Here is a 14,232-nt window from a genome sequence, read left to right as displayed (position 1 = left end):
GATTGCTGGATGAGCTGTATATAGTGATTGCTGGAGGAGCTATATATAGTGATTGCTGGGGGAGCTGTATATAGTGATTGCTCGGGGAGCTGTACATATAGATTGCTGGGGGAGCTGTATACAGTGATTGCTGGGGGAGCTGTATATAGTGATTGCTGGGGGAGCTGTATATAGTGATTGCTGGGGGAGCTGTATATAGTGATTGCTGGGGGAGCTGTATATAGTGATTGCTGGGAGAGCTGTATATCGTGATTGCTGGGTGGCTGTATATAGTGATTGCTGGGGGAGCTGTATATAGTGATTGCTAGGGTGTGTATATACTGATTTCTGGGGGGGCTGTATAAAGTGATTGCTGGGGGAGCTGTATTTAGTGATTGCTGGGGGAGCTGTATATAGTGATTGCTGGGGGGGCTGTATATAGTGATTACTGGGGGAGCTGTATATAATGATTGCTGGGGGAGTGTACATAGTGATTGCTGGGGGAGCTGTATATAGTGATTGCTGGGTGGCTGTATATAGTGATTGCTGGGGGAGCTGTATATAGTGAGTGCTGGGGGAGCTGTATATAGTGATTGCTGGGGGAGCTGTATATAGTGATTGCTGGGGGAGCTGTATATAGTGATTGCTGGGGGAGCTGTATATAGCGATTGCTGGGGGAGCTCTATATAGTGATTGCTGGGGAGGCTGTATATAAGGAATGCTGGGGGAGCTGTATATAGTGATTGCTGGGGGAGCTGTATATAGTGATTGCTGGGGGAGCTGTATATAGTGATTGCTGGGGGGCTGTATATAGTGATTACTGGGGGAGCTGTATATAGTGATTGCTGGGGGAGCTGTATATAGTGATTGCTGGGGGAGCTGTATATAGTGATTGCTGGGGGAGCTGTACATAGTGATTGCTGGGGGAGCTGTATATAGTGATTGCTGGGGGAGCTGTACATAGTGATTGCTGGGGGAGCTGTATACAGTGATTGCTGGGGGAGCTGTATATAGTGAATGCTGGGGGAGCTGTATATAGTGATTGCTGGGGGGCTGTATAAAATGATTGCTGTGGGGGGCTGTATATAGTGATTGCTGGGGGAGCTGTATATAGTGATTGCTGGGGGAGCTGTATATAGTGATTGCTGGGGGAGCTGTATATAGTTATTGTTTGGGGAGCTGTATATAGTGATTACTGGGGGAGCTGTATATAGTGATTGCTGGGGGAGCTGTATATAGTGATTGCTGGGGGAGCTGTATACAGTGATTGCTGGGGGAGCTGTATATAGTGATGTCTGGGGGAGGTGTATATAGTAATTGCTGGGAGAGCTGTATATAGTGATTGCTGGGTGGCTGTATATAGTGATTGCTGGGGGAGCTGTATATAGTGATTGCTGGGGGAGCTGTATATAGTGATTTCTGGGGGGGGAGCTGTATATAGTGATTACTGGGGGAGCTGTATATAATGATTGCTGGGGGAGCTGTATATAGTGATTGCTGGGGGAGCTGTATATAGTGATTGCTGGGGGAGCTGTATAGAGTGATTGCTGGGGGAGCAGTATACAGTGATTGCTGGGGGAGCTGTATATAGTGATTGCTGGGGGAGCTGTATATAGTGATTGCTGGGGGAGCAGTATACAGTGATTGCTGGGGGAGCTGTATATAGTGATTGCTGGGGGAGCTGTATATAGTGATTGCTGGGGTCTGTATATAGTGATTGCTGAGGGAGCTGTATATAGTGATTGCTGGGGGAGCTGTATATAGTGATTGCTGGGGGAGCTGTATATAGGGATTACTGGGGGAGCTCTATATAGCGATTACTGGGGAGCTGTATATAGTGATTGCTGGGGGAGCTGTATATAGTGATTGCTGGGGGAGCTGTATATAGGGATTACTGGGGGAGCTCTATATAGCGATTACTGGGGAGCTGTATATAGTGATTGCTGGGAGCTGTATATAGTGATTGCTGGGGGGGCTGTTTATAGTGATTGCTGGGGGAGCTGTATATAGTGATTGCTGGGAGCTGTATATAGTGATTGCTGGGAGCTGTATATAGTGATTGTTGGGGGAGCTGTATATAGTGATTGCTGGGGGAGCTGTATATAGTGATTGCTGGAGGAGCTGTATATAGTGATTACTGGGGGAGCTGTATATAGTGATTGCTGCGGGAGCTGTATATAGTGAATGCTGGGGGGGCTGTTTATAGTGATTGCTGGGGGAGCTGTATATAGTGATTGCTGGGGGAGCTGTATACAGTGATTGCTGGGGGAGCTGTATATACTGATTGCTGGGGGGGCTGTATATAGTGATTACTGGGGGAGCTGTATATAGTGATTGCTGGGGGAGCTGTATATAGTGATTGCTGGGGGAGCTGTATATAGTGATTGCTGGGGGAGCTGTACATAGTTATTGCTGGGGGAGCTGTATACAGTGATTGCTGGGGGAGCTGTATATAGTGATTGCTGGGGGAGCTGTATATAGTGGTTGCTGGGGGAGCTGTATATAGTGATTGTTGGGGAGCTGTATATAGTGATTGCTGGGGGAGCTGTATATAGTGATTGCTGGGGGAGCTGTATATAGTGATTGCTGGAGGAGCTGTATACAGTGATTGCTGGATGAGCTGTATATAGTGATTGCTGGAGGAGCTATATATAGTGATTGCTGGGGGAGCTGTATATAGTGATTGCTCGGGGAGCTGTACATAGTGATTGCTGGGGGAGCTGTATACAGTGATTGCTGGGGGAGCTGTATATAGTGATTGCTGGGGGAGCTGTATATAGTGATTGCTGGGGGGGCTGTATATAGTGATTGCTGTGGGAGCTGTATATAGTGATTGCTGGGGGAGCTGTATATAGTGATTGCTGGGGGAGCTGTATATAGTGATTGCTGGGGGAGCTGTATATAGTGATTGCTGGGAGAGCTGTATATCGTGATTGCTGGGTGGCTGTATATAGTGATTGCTGGGGGAGCTGTATATAGTGATTGCTAGGGTGTGTATATACTGATTTCTGGGGGGGCTGTATATAGTGATTGCTGGGGGAGCTGTATTTAGTGATTACTGGGGGAGCTGTATATAGTGATTGCTGGGGGAGCTGTATATAGTGATTGCTGGGGGAGCTGTGTATAGTTATTGCTGGGGGAGCTGTATATAGTGATTACTGGGGGAGCTGTATATAGTGATTGCTGGGGGAGCTGTATATAGTGATTGCTGGGGGAGCTGTATATAGTGATTGCTGGGGGAGCTGTATATAGTGATTGCTGGGGGAGCTGTATATAGTGATTGCTGGGGGAGCTGTACATAGTTATTGCTGGGGGAGCTGTATACAGTGATTGCTGGGGGAGCTGTATATAGTGATTGCTGGGGGAGCTGTATATAGTGGTTGCTGGGGGAGCTGTATATAGTGATTGTTGGGGAGCTGTATATAGTGATTGCTGGGGGAGCTGTATATAGTGATTGCTGGGGGAGCTGTATATAGTGATTGCTGGAGGAGCTGTATACAGTGATTGCTGGATGAGCTGTATATAGTGATTGCTGGAGGAGCTATATATAGTGATTGCTGGGGGAGCTGTATATAGTGATTGCTCGGGGAGCTGTACATAGTGATTGCTGGGGGAGCTGTATACAGTGATTGCTGGGGGAGCTGTATATAGTGATTGCTGGGGGAGCTGTATATAGTGATTGCTGGGGGAGCTGTATATAGTGATTGCTGGGGGAGCTGTATATAGTGATTGCTGGGAGAGCTGTATATCGTGATTGCTGGGTGGCTGTATATAGTGATTGCTGGGGGAGCTGTATATAGTGATTGCTAGGGTGTGTATATACTGATTTCTGGGGGGGCTGTATATAGTGATTGCTGGGGGAGCTGTATTTAGTGATTGCTGGGGGAGCTGTATATAGTGATTGCTGGGGGGGCTGTATATAGTGATTACTGGGGGAGCTGTATATAATGATTGCTGGGGGAGTGTACATAGTGATTGCTGGGGGAGCTGTATATAGTGATTGCTGGGTGGCTGTATATAGTGATTGCTGGGGGAGCTGTATATAGTGAGTGCTGGGGGAGCTGTATATAGTGATTGCTGGGGGAGCTGTATATAGTGATTGCTGGGGGAGCTGTATATAGTGATTGCTGGGGGAGCTGTATATAGCGATTGCTGGGGGAGCTCTATATAGTGTTTGCTGGGGAGGCTGTATATAAGGAATGCTGGGGGAGCTGTATATAGTGATTGCTGGGGGAGCTGTATATAGTGATTGCTGGGGGAGCTGTATATAGTGATTGCTGGGGGGCTGTATATAGTGATTACTGGGGGAGCTGTATATAGTGATTGCTGGGGGAGCTGTATATAGTGATTGCTGGGGGAGCTGTATATAGTGATTGCTGGGGGAGCTGTACATAGTGATTGCTGGGGGAGCTGTATATAGTGATTGCTGGGGGAGCTGTACATAGTGATTGCTGGGGGAGCTGTATACAGTGATTGCTGGGGGAGCTGTATATAGTGAATGCTGGGGGAGCTGTATATAGTGATTGCTGGGGGGCTGTATAAAGTGATTGCTGTGGGGGGCTGTATATAGTGATTGCTGGGGGAGCTGTATATAGTGATTGCTGGGGGAGCTGTATATAGTGATTGCTGGGGGAGCTGTATATAGTTATTGCTGGGGGAGCTGTATATAGTGATTACTGGGGGAGCTGTATATAGTGATTGCTGGGGGAGCTGTATATAGTGATTGCTGGGGGAGCTGTATACAGTGATTGCTGGGGGAGCTGTATATAGTGATGTCTGGGGGAGGTGTATATAGTAATTGCTGGGAGAGCTGTATATAGTGATTGCTGGGTGGCTGTATATAGTGATTGCTGGGGGAGCTGTATATAGTGATTGCTGGGGGAGCTGTATATAGTGATTTCTGGGGGGGGAGCTGTATATAGTGATTACTGGGGGAGCTGTATATAATGATTGCTGGGGGAGCTGTATATAGTGATTGCTGGGGGAGCTGTATATAGTGATTGCTGGGGGAGCTGTATAGAGTGATTGCTGGGGGAGCAGTATACAGTGATTGCTGGGGGAGCTGTATATAGTGATTGCTGGGGGAGCTGTATATAGTGATTGCTGGGGGAGCAGTATACAGTGATTGCTGGGGGAGCTGTATATAGTGATTGCTGGGGGAGCTGTATATAGTGATTGCTGGGGTCTGTATATAGTGATTGCTGAGGGAGCTGTATATAGTGATTGCTGGGGGAGCTGTATATAGTGATTGCTGGGGGAGCTGTATATAGGGATTACTGGGGGAGCTCTATATAGCGATTACTGGGGAGCTGTATATAGTGATTGCTGGGGGAGCTGTATATAGTGATTGCTGGGGGAGCTGTATATAGGGATTACTGGGGGAGCTCTATATAGCGATTACTGGGGAGCTGTATATAGTGATTGCTGGGAGCTGTATATAGTGATTGCTGGGGGGGCTGTTTATAGTGATTGCTGGGGGAGCTGTATATAGTGATTGCTGGGAGCTGTATATAGTGATTGCTGGGGGGGCTGTATATAGTGATTGTTGGGGGAGCTGTATATAGTGATTGCTGGGGGAGCTGTATATAGTGATTGCTGGGGGAGCTGTATATAGTGATTGCTGGAGGAGCTGTATATAGTGATTACTGGGGGAGCTGTATATAGTGATTGCTGCGGGAGCTGTATATAGTGATTGCTGGGGGGGCTGTTTATAGTGATTGCTGGGGGAGCTGTATATAGTGATTGCTGGGGGAGCTGTATACAGTGATTGCTGGGGGAGCTGTATATACTGATTGCTGGGGGGGCTGTATATAGTGATTACTGGGGGAGCTGTATATAGTGATTGCTGGGGGAGCTGTATATAGTGATTGCTGGGGGAGCTGTATATAGTGATTGCTGGGGGAGCTGTACATAGTTATTGCTGGGGGAGCTGTATATACTGATTGCTGGGGGGGCTGTATATAGTGATTACTGGGAAAGCTGTATATAGTGATTGCTGGGGGAGCTGTATATAGTGATTGCTGGGGGAGCTGTATATAGTGATTGCTGGGGGAGCTGTACATAGTTATTGCTGGGGGAGCTGTATACAGTGATTGCTGGGGGAGCTGTATATAGTGATTGCTGGGGGAGCTGTATATAGTGGTTGCTGGGGGAGCTGTATATAGTGATTGTTGGGGAGCTGTATATAGTGATTGCTGGGGGAGCTGTATATAGTGATTGCTGGGGGAGCTGTATATAGTGATTGCTGGAGGAGCTGTATACAGTGATTGCTGGATGAGCTGTATATAGTGATTGCTGGAGGAGCTATATATAGTGATTGCTGGGGGAGCTGTATATAGTGATTGCTCGGGGAGCTGTACATAGTGATTGCTGGGGGAGCTGTATACAGTGATTGCTGGGGGAGCTGTATATAGTGATTGCTGGGGGAGCTGTATATAGTGATTGCTGGGGGGGCTGTATATAGTGATTGCTGTGGGAGCTGTATATAGTGATTGCTGGGGGAGCTGTATATAGTGATTGCTGGGGGAGCTGTATATAGTGATTGCTGGGGGAGCTGTATATAGTGATTGCTGGGAGAGCTGTATATCGTGATTGCTGGGTGGCTGTATATAGTGATTGCTGGGGGAGCTGTATATAGTGATTGCTAGGGTGTGTATATACTGATTTCTGGGGGGGCTGTATATAGTGATTGCTGGGGGAGCTGTATTTAGTGATTACTGGGGGAGCTGTATATAGTGATTGCTGGGGGAGCTGTATATAGTGATTGCTGGGGGAGCTGTGTATAGTTATTGCTGGGGGAGCTGTATATAGTGATTACTGGGGGAGCTGTATATAGTGATTGCTGGGGGAGCTGTATATAGTGATTGCTGGGGGAGCTGTATACAGTGATTGCTGGGGGAGCTGTATATATTGATGTCTGGGGGAGGTGTATATAGTAATTGCTGGGAGAGCTGTATATAGTGATTGCTGGGTGGCTGTATATAGTGATTGCTGGGTGGCTGTATATAGTGATTGCTGGGGGAGCTGTATATAGTGATTTCTGGGGGGGATCTGTATATAGTGATTACTGGGGGAGCTGTATATAGTGATTGCTGGGGAGCTGTATATAGTGATTGCTGGGGGAGCTGTATACAGTGATTGCTGGGGGAGCTGTATATAGTGAATGCTGGGGGAGCTGTATATAGTGATTGCTGGGGGAGCTGTATATAGTGATTGCTGGGGGAGCTGTATATAGTGATTGCTGGGGGAGCTGTAAATAGTGATTGCTGGGGGAGCTGTATATAGTGATTGCTGGGGGAGCAGTATACAGTGATTGCTGGGGGAGCTGTATATAGTGATTGCTGGGGGAGCTGTATATAGTGATTGCTGGGGGAGCAGTATACAGTGATTGCTGGGGGAGCTGTATATAGTGATTGCTGGGGGAGCTGTATATAGTGATTGCTGGGGTCTGTATATAGTGATTGCTGAGGGAGCTGTATATAGTGATTGCTGGGGGAGCTGTATATAGTGATTGCTAGGGGAGCTGTATATAGGGATTACTGGGGGAGCTCTATATAGCGATTACTGGGGAGCTGTATATAGTGATTGCTGGGAGCTGTATATAGTGATTGCTGGGGGGGCTGTTTATAGTGATTGCTGGGGGAGCTGTATATAGTGATTGCTGGGAGCTGTATATAGTGATTGCTGGGAGCTGTATATAGTGATTGTTGGGGGAGCTGTATATAGTGATTGCTGGGGGAGCTGTATATAGTGATTGCTGGAGGAGCTGTATATAGTGATTGCTGGGGGGGCTGTTTATAGTGATTGCTGGGGGAGCTGTATATAGTTATTGCTGGGGGAGGTATATAGTGATTGCTGTTCCCTTTCTGGACTACATTCAAAGAGGGCCTCCACCATATTTTGCGCCCAGGCCCCCCCCCCCCCCCCATCAACCTTTATCCGGCCCTGGGTTTACTATTTGCAGTGTCCTGTGTACTATGTGCACGCTCCTGTGTATTATGTGCAGGGTCCTGTGTACTATGTGCAGTGTCCTGTGTACTATGTGCAGGGTCCTGTGTACTATGTGCAGTGTGTACTATGTGCAGTGTCCTGTGTACTATGTGCAGTGTCCTGTGTACTATGTGCAGTGTCCTGTGTACTATGTGCAGTGTCCTGTGTACTATGTGCAGTGTCCTGTGTACTATGTACAGTGTCCTGTCTACTATGTACAGTGTCCTGTGTACTATGTGCAGTGTCCTGTGTACTAATTACAGTGTCCTGTGTACTATGTGCAGGGTCCTGTGTACTATGTGCAGTGTCCTGTGTATTATGTGCAGTGTCCTGTGTACTATGTGTAGTGTGTACTATGTACAGGGTGTGTACTATGTGCAGTGTCCGGTGTACTATGTGCAGGGTCCTGTGTATTATGTGCAGGGTCCTGTGTACTATGTGCAGTGTCCTGTGTACTATGTGCAGTGTCCTGTGTACTATGTGTAGTGTGTACTATGTACAGGGTTTGTATTATGTGCAGTGTTCTGTGTACTATGTGCAGGGTCCTGTGCACTATGTGCAGTGTCCTGTGTATTATGTGCAGGGTCCTGTGTACTATGTTCAGTGTCCTGTGTACTATGTGCAGTGTGTACTATGTGCAGGGTCCTGTGTACTGTGTACTATGTGCAGGGTGTACTATGTGCAGTGTGCACTATGTGCAGGGTGTGTGTACCATGTGCAGTGTGTACTATGTGCAGGGTCCTGTGTACTATGTGCAGGGTCCTGTGTACTATGTGCAGGGTCCTGTGTACTATGTGCAGTGTCCTGTTTACTATGTGCAGTGTCCTGTGTACTATGTGCAGTGTCCTGTGTACTATGTGCAGGGGATGTAATATGTGCAGGGTCCTGTGTACTATGTGCAGTGTCCTGTGTACTATATGCAGGGTCCTGTGTACTATGTGCAGTGTCCTGTGTGCTATGTGCAGTGTCCTGTGTGCTATGTGCAGTGTCCTGTGTACTATGTGCAGGGGGATGTACTATGTGCAGTGTGTACTATGTGCAGGTTGTGTACTATGTTCAGTGTGTACTATGTGCAGGGGGTGTCTATGTGCAGGGGGTGTACTATGTGCAGGGGGTGTACTATGTGCAGGGTGTGTACTATGTGCAGGGTGTGTACTATGTGCAGTGTGTACTATGTGCAGTGTGTACTATGTGCAGTGTGTACTATGTGCACGGTGTGTACTATGTGTGGGATGTGTACTATGTGCAGTGTATACTATGTGCAGGGGGTGTCTATGTGCAGGGTGTGTACTCTGTGCAGTGTGTACTATGTGCAGGGGGTGTACAATGTGCAGCGGGTGTACAATGTGCAGCGGGTGTACTATGTGCAGGGTGTGTACTATGTGCAGTGTGTGTACTATGTGCAGCGTGGTGTACTATGTGCAGGGGGTGTACTATGTGCAGGGTGTGTACTATGTGCAGGGGGTGTCTATGTGCAGGGGGTGTACTATGTGCCGGGTGTACACTATGTGCAGGGTCCTGTGTACTATGTGCAGGTTCCTGTGTACTATGTGCAGAGGGTGTACTATGTGCAGGGGGTGTACTATGTGCAGGGGGTGTCTATGTGCAGGGTGTACTATGTGCAGGGTGTACTATGTGCAGGGTGTGTACTTTGTGCAGTGTGTACTATGTGCAGGGGGTGTACAATGTGCAGCGGGTGTACAATGTGCAGCGGGTGTACTATGTGCAGGGTGTGTACTATGTGCAGTGTGTGTACTATGTGCAGCGTGGTGTACTATGTGCAGGGGGTGTACTATGTGCAGGGTGTGTACTATGTGCAGGGGGTGTCTATGTGCAGGGGGTGTACTATGTGCCGGGTGTACACTATGTGCAGGGTCCTGTGTACTATGTGCAGGTTCCTGTGTACTATGTGCAGAGGGTGTACTATGTGCAGGGGGTGTACTATGTGCAGGGGGTGTACTATGTGCAGGGGGTGTCTATGTGCAGGGTGTACTATGTGCAGGGTGTACTATGTGCACGGTGTGTACTATGTGTGGGGTGTGTACTATGTGCAGGGGGTGTACTATGTGCAGCGTGTATACTATGTGCAGCGTGTACTATGTGCAGGGGGTGTCTATGTGCAGGCGGTGTATTATGTGCAGGGTGTGTACTATGTGCAGGGTGTACTATGTGCAGTGTGTACTATGTGCAGTGTCCTGTGTACTATGTGCATTGTCCTGTGTACTATGTGCAATGTCCTGTGTACTATGTGCCGGGTGTACACTATGTGCAGGGAATGTACTATGTGCAGTGTCCTGTGTACTATATGCAGTGTCCTGTGTACTATGTGCAGGGTCCTGTGTACTATGTGCAGGGTCCTGTGTACTATGTGCAGGGGGTGTACTATGTGCAGGGGGTGTCTATGTGCAGGGTGTGTACTATGTGCAGTGTGTACTATGTGCACGGTGTGTACTATGTGCACGGTGTGTACTATGTGCAGCGTCCTGTGTACTATATGCAGTGTCCTGTGTACTATGTGCAGGGTCCTGTATACTATGTGCAGGGGGTGTACTATGTGCAGGGTCCTGTATACTATGTGCAGGGTCCTGTGTACTATGTGCAGGGGGTGTACTATGTGCAGGGGGTGTACTATGTGCAGGGGGTGTCTATGTGCAGGGTGTGTACTATGTGCAGTGTGTACTATGTGCAGTGTGTACTATGTGCACGGTGTGTACTATGTGTGGGGTGTGTACTATGTGCAGGGGGTGTACTATGTGCAGGGGGTGTACAATGTGCAGGGTGTACTATGTGCTCGGTGTGTACTATGTGCAGTGTGTAATATGTGCAGTTTGTACTATGTGCAGTTTGTACTATGTGCCCGGTGTGTACTATGTGCGGGGTGTGTACTATGTGCAGTGTGTACTATGTGCACGGTGTGTACTATGTGCAGTGTGTACTATGTGCAGTGTGTACTATGTGCAGGGGGTGTCTATGTGCAGGGGGTGTACTCTGTGCAGTGTGTACTATGTGCAGTGTGTACTATGTGCAGGGGGTGTACTATGTGCAGCGGGTGTACAATGTGCAGCGGGTGTACTATGTGCAGGGTGTGTACTATGTGCAGTATGTGTACTATGTGCAGGGTGGTGTACTATGTGCAGGGGGTGTACTATGTGCAGGGTGTGTACTATGTGCAGGGGGTGTCTATGTGCAGGGGGTGTACTATGTGCCGGGTGTACACTATGTGCAGGGTCCTGTGTACTATGTGCAGGTTCCTGTATACTATGTGCAGTGTCCTGTGTACTATGTGCAGAGGGTGTACTATGTGCAGGGGGTGTCTATGTGCAGGGTGTACTATGTGCAGGGTGTGTACTTTGTGCAGTGTGTACTATGTGCACGGTGTGTACTATGTGTGGGGTGTGTACTATGTGCAGGGGGTGTACTATGTGCAGCGTGTATACTATGTGCAGCGTGTACTATGTGTAGGGGGTGTCTATGTGCAGGCAGTGTACTATGTGCAGGGTGTGTACTATGTGCAGTGTCCTGTGTACTATGTGCAGTGTCCTGTGTACTATGTGCAGGGGATGTACTATGTGCAGTGTCCTGGGTACTATATGCAGTGTCCTGTGCACTATGTGCAGGGTCCTGTGTACTATGTGCAGGGGGTGTACTATGTGCAGTGTCCTGTGTACTATGTGCAGGGGGTGTACTATGTGCAGGGGGTGTCTATGTGCAGGGTATGTACTATGTGCAGTGTGTACTATGTGCACGGTGTGTACTATGTGCACGGTGTGTACTATGTGCAGCGTCCTGTGTACTATATGCAGTGTCCTGTGTACTATGTGCAGGGTCCTGTGTACTATGTGCAGGGGGTGTACTATGTGCAGTGTCCTGTGTACTATGTGCAGGGGGTGTACTATGTGCAGGGGGTGTCTATGTGCAGGGTGTGTACTATGTGCAGTGTGTACTATGTGCAGTGTGTACTATGTGCACGGTGTGTACTATGTGTGGGGTGTGTACTATTTGCAGGGGGTGTACTATGTGCAGGGGGTGTACAATGTGCAGGGTGTACTATGTGCACGGTGTGTACTATGTGCAGTGTGTAATATGTGCAGTTTGTACTATGTGCAGTTTGTACTATGTGCGGGGTGTGTACTATGTGCGGGGTGTGTACGATGTGCAGGGGGTGTACTATGTGCAGGGGGTGTACTATGTGCAGGATGTACTATGTGCAGTGTGTACAATGTGAAGGGGATGTACTATGTGCAGTGTGTACTATGTGCAGGGGTGTCTATGTGCAGGGGGTGTACTATGTGCCGGGTGTACACTATGTGCAGGGTCCTGTGTACTATGTGCAGGGTCCTGTGTACTATGTGCAGTGTCCTGTGTACTATGTGCAGGGGGTGTACTATGTGCAGGGGGTGTCTATGTGCAGGGTGTACTATGTGCAGGGTGTGTACTATGTGCAGGGTGTGTACTATGTGCAGTGTGTACTATGTGCACAGTGTGTACTATGTGCAGGGGGTGTACTATGTGCAGGGGGTGTACTATGTGCAGCATGTACTATGTGCAGGGGGTGTCTATGTGCAGTGTGTACTATGTGCAGGGTGTGTACTATGTGCAGTGTCCTGTGTACTATGTGCCGGGTGTACACTATGTGCAGGGTCCTGTGTACTATGTGCAGGGTCCTGTGTACTATGTGCAGTGTGTACTATGTGCAGTGTCCTGTGTACTATGTGCAGTGTCCTGTGTACTATGTGCAGTGTGTACTATGTGCAGTGTCCTGTGTATTATGTGCAGGGTGTGTACTATGTGCAGTATCCTGTGTACAATGTGCAGTGTCCTGTGTACTATGTGCAGGGTCCTGTGTACTATGTGCAGGGTCCTGTGTACTATGTGCAGTGTCCTGTGTACTATGTGCAGGGGGTGTCTATGTGCAGGGTGTGTACTATGTGCAGTGTGTACTATGTGCAGTGTGTACTATGTGCATGGTGTGTATTATGTGTGGGGTGTGTACTATGTGCAGGGGGTGTACTATGTGCAGGGTGTATTATGTGCAGTGTGTACTATGTGCAGGGTGTGTACTATGTGCAGGGTGTGTACTATGGGCAGTGTGTACTATGTGCAGGGTGTGTACTATGTGCAGTGTGTGTACTATGTGCAGTGTGTGTACTATGTGCAGTGTGTGTACTTAGTGCAGGTTGTGTACTATGTGCATTGTGTGCACTATGTGCAGTGTGTACTATGTGCACGGTGTGTACTATGTGTGGGATGTGTACTATGTGTGGGGTGTGTACTATGTGCAGGGGGTGTACTATGGGGCAGATTTACTTACCCGATCCATTTGCGATCCAGCAGCGCGTTCTCTGCGCTGGATTCGGGTCCGGCCGGGATTTATTAAGGCAGTTCCTCCGCCGTCCACCAGGTGTCACTGCTGCGCTGAAGAGCATCGGAGCGGTCTGGAGTTTATCGAGCCGGGCTGAGTAAAGGTAAGTGCGAGCTCCCCGGAATGCACTCAAGTTCACCGGCCTATTCCTAGTGAAGGTAAGTGTTTCTCGGGAAACACGTCGATAAAACGCAAATCGGGCCCTTAGTAAATGACCCCCAAGGGGTGGGGCAGTGTGTTCAGGGGTGGGGCAGTGTGTTTGAGTTGGAGGCAGTGTGTTTGGGGGTGGGACAGTGTGTTTAGGGGTGGGGCAGTGTGTTTAGGGGTGGGGCAGTGTGTTTGGGACCGAGGCAGTGTGTTGAGGGGTGGGGCAGTGTGTTGAGGGGTGGGGCAGTGTGTTGAGGGGTGGGGCAGTTTGTTGAGGGGTGGGGCAGTGTGTTCAGGGGTGGGGCAATGTGTTTGAGGTGGAGGAAGTGTGTTTGGGGGTGGGGCAGTGTGTTTAGGGGTGTGGCAGTGTGTTTGGGGGTGGGGCAGTGTGTTCAGGGGTGGAGCAGTGTGCTCAGGTGTGGAGCAGTGTGTTTGAGGTGGAGGAAGGGTGTTTGGGGGTGGGGCAGTGTGTTTGGGGTTGAGGCAGTGTGTTCAGGGGTGAAGCAGTGTGTTCAGGGGTGAAGCAGTGTGTTCGGGGGTTGGGCAGTGTGTTTGGGGGTGGGGCAGTGTGTTTGGGGTGGAGGCAGTGTGTTCAGGAGTGGAGCAGTGTGTTCAGTGGTGGGGCAGTGTGTTTGGGGGTGGGGCAGTGTGTTTGGGGCGGAGGCAGTGTGTTCAGGGGTGGAGCAGTGTGTTCAGTGGTGGGGCAGTGTGTTTGGGGGTGAAGCAGTGTGTTTAGGGGTGGGGCAGTGTGTTTG

At 49.1% G+C, this 14,232-nt stretch overlaps 1 protein-coding gene across 4 annotated transcripts in view; it reads right to left on the bottom strand.

Annotated features, from left to right (window-relative positions):
- LOC140076237 (uncharacterized) overlaps positions 1-14,232 on the bottom strand; it is a 187,808-nt gene that overhangs the window by 127,348 nt on the left and 46,228 nt on the right. The gene's annotated exons all lie outside the window — the stretch shown is intronic.

The sequence above is a fragment of the Engystomops pustulosus genome, chromosome 8 (assembly GCF_040894005.1).
Source record: "Engystomops pustulosus chromosome 8, aEngPut4.maternal, whole genome shotgun sequence".
In the NCBI taxonomy this organism is placed as follows: domain Eukaryota; kingdom Metazoa; phylum Chordata; class Amphibia; order Anura; family Leptodactylidae; genus Engystomops; species Engystomops pustulosus.
This window is presented reverse-complemented; position numbering and strand designations above follow the sequence as displayed.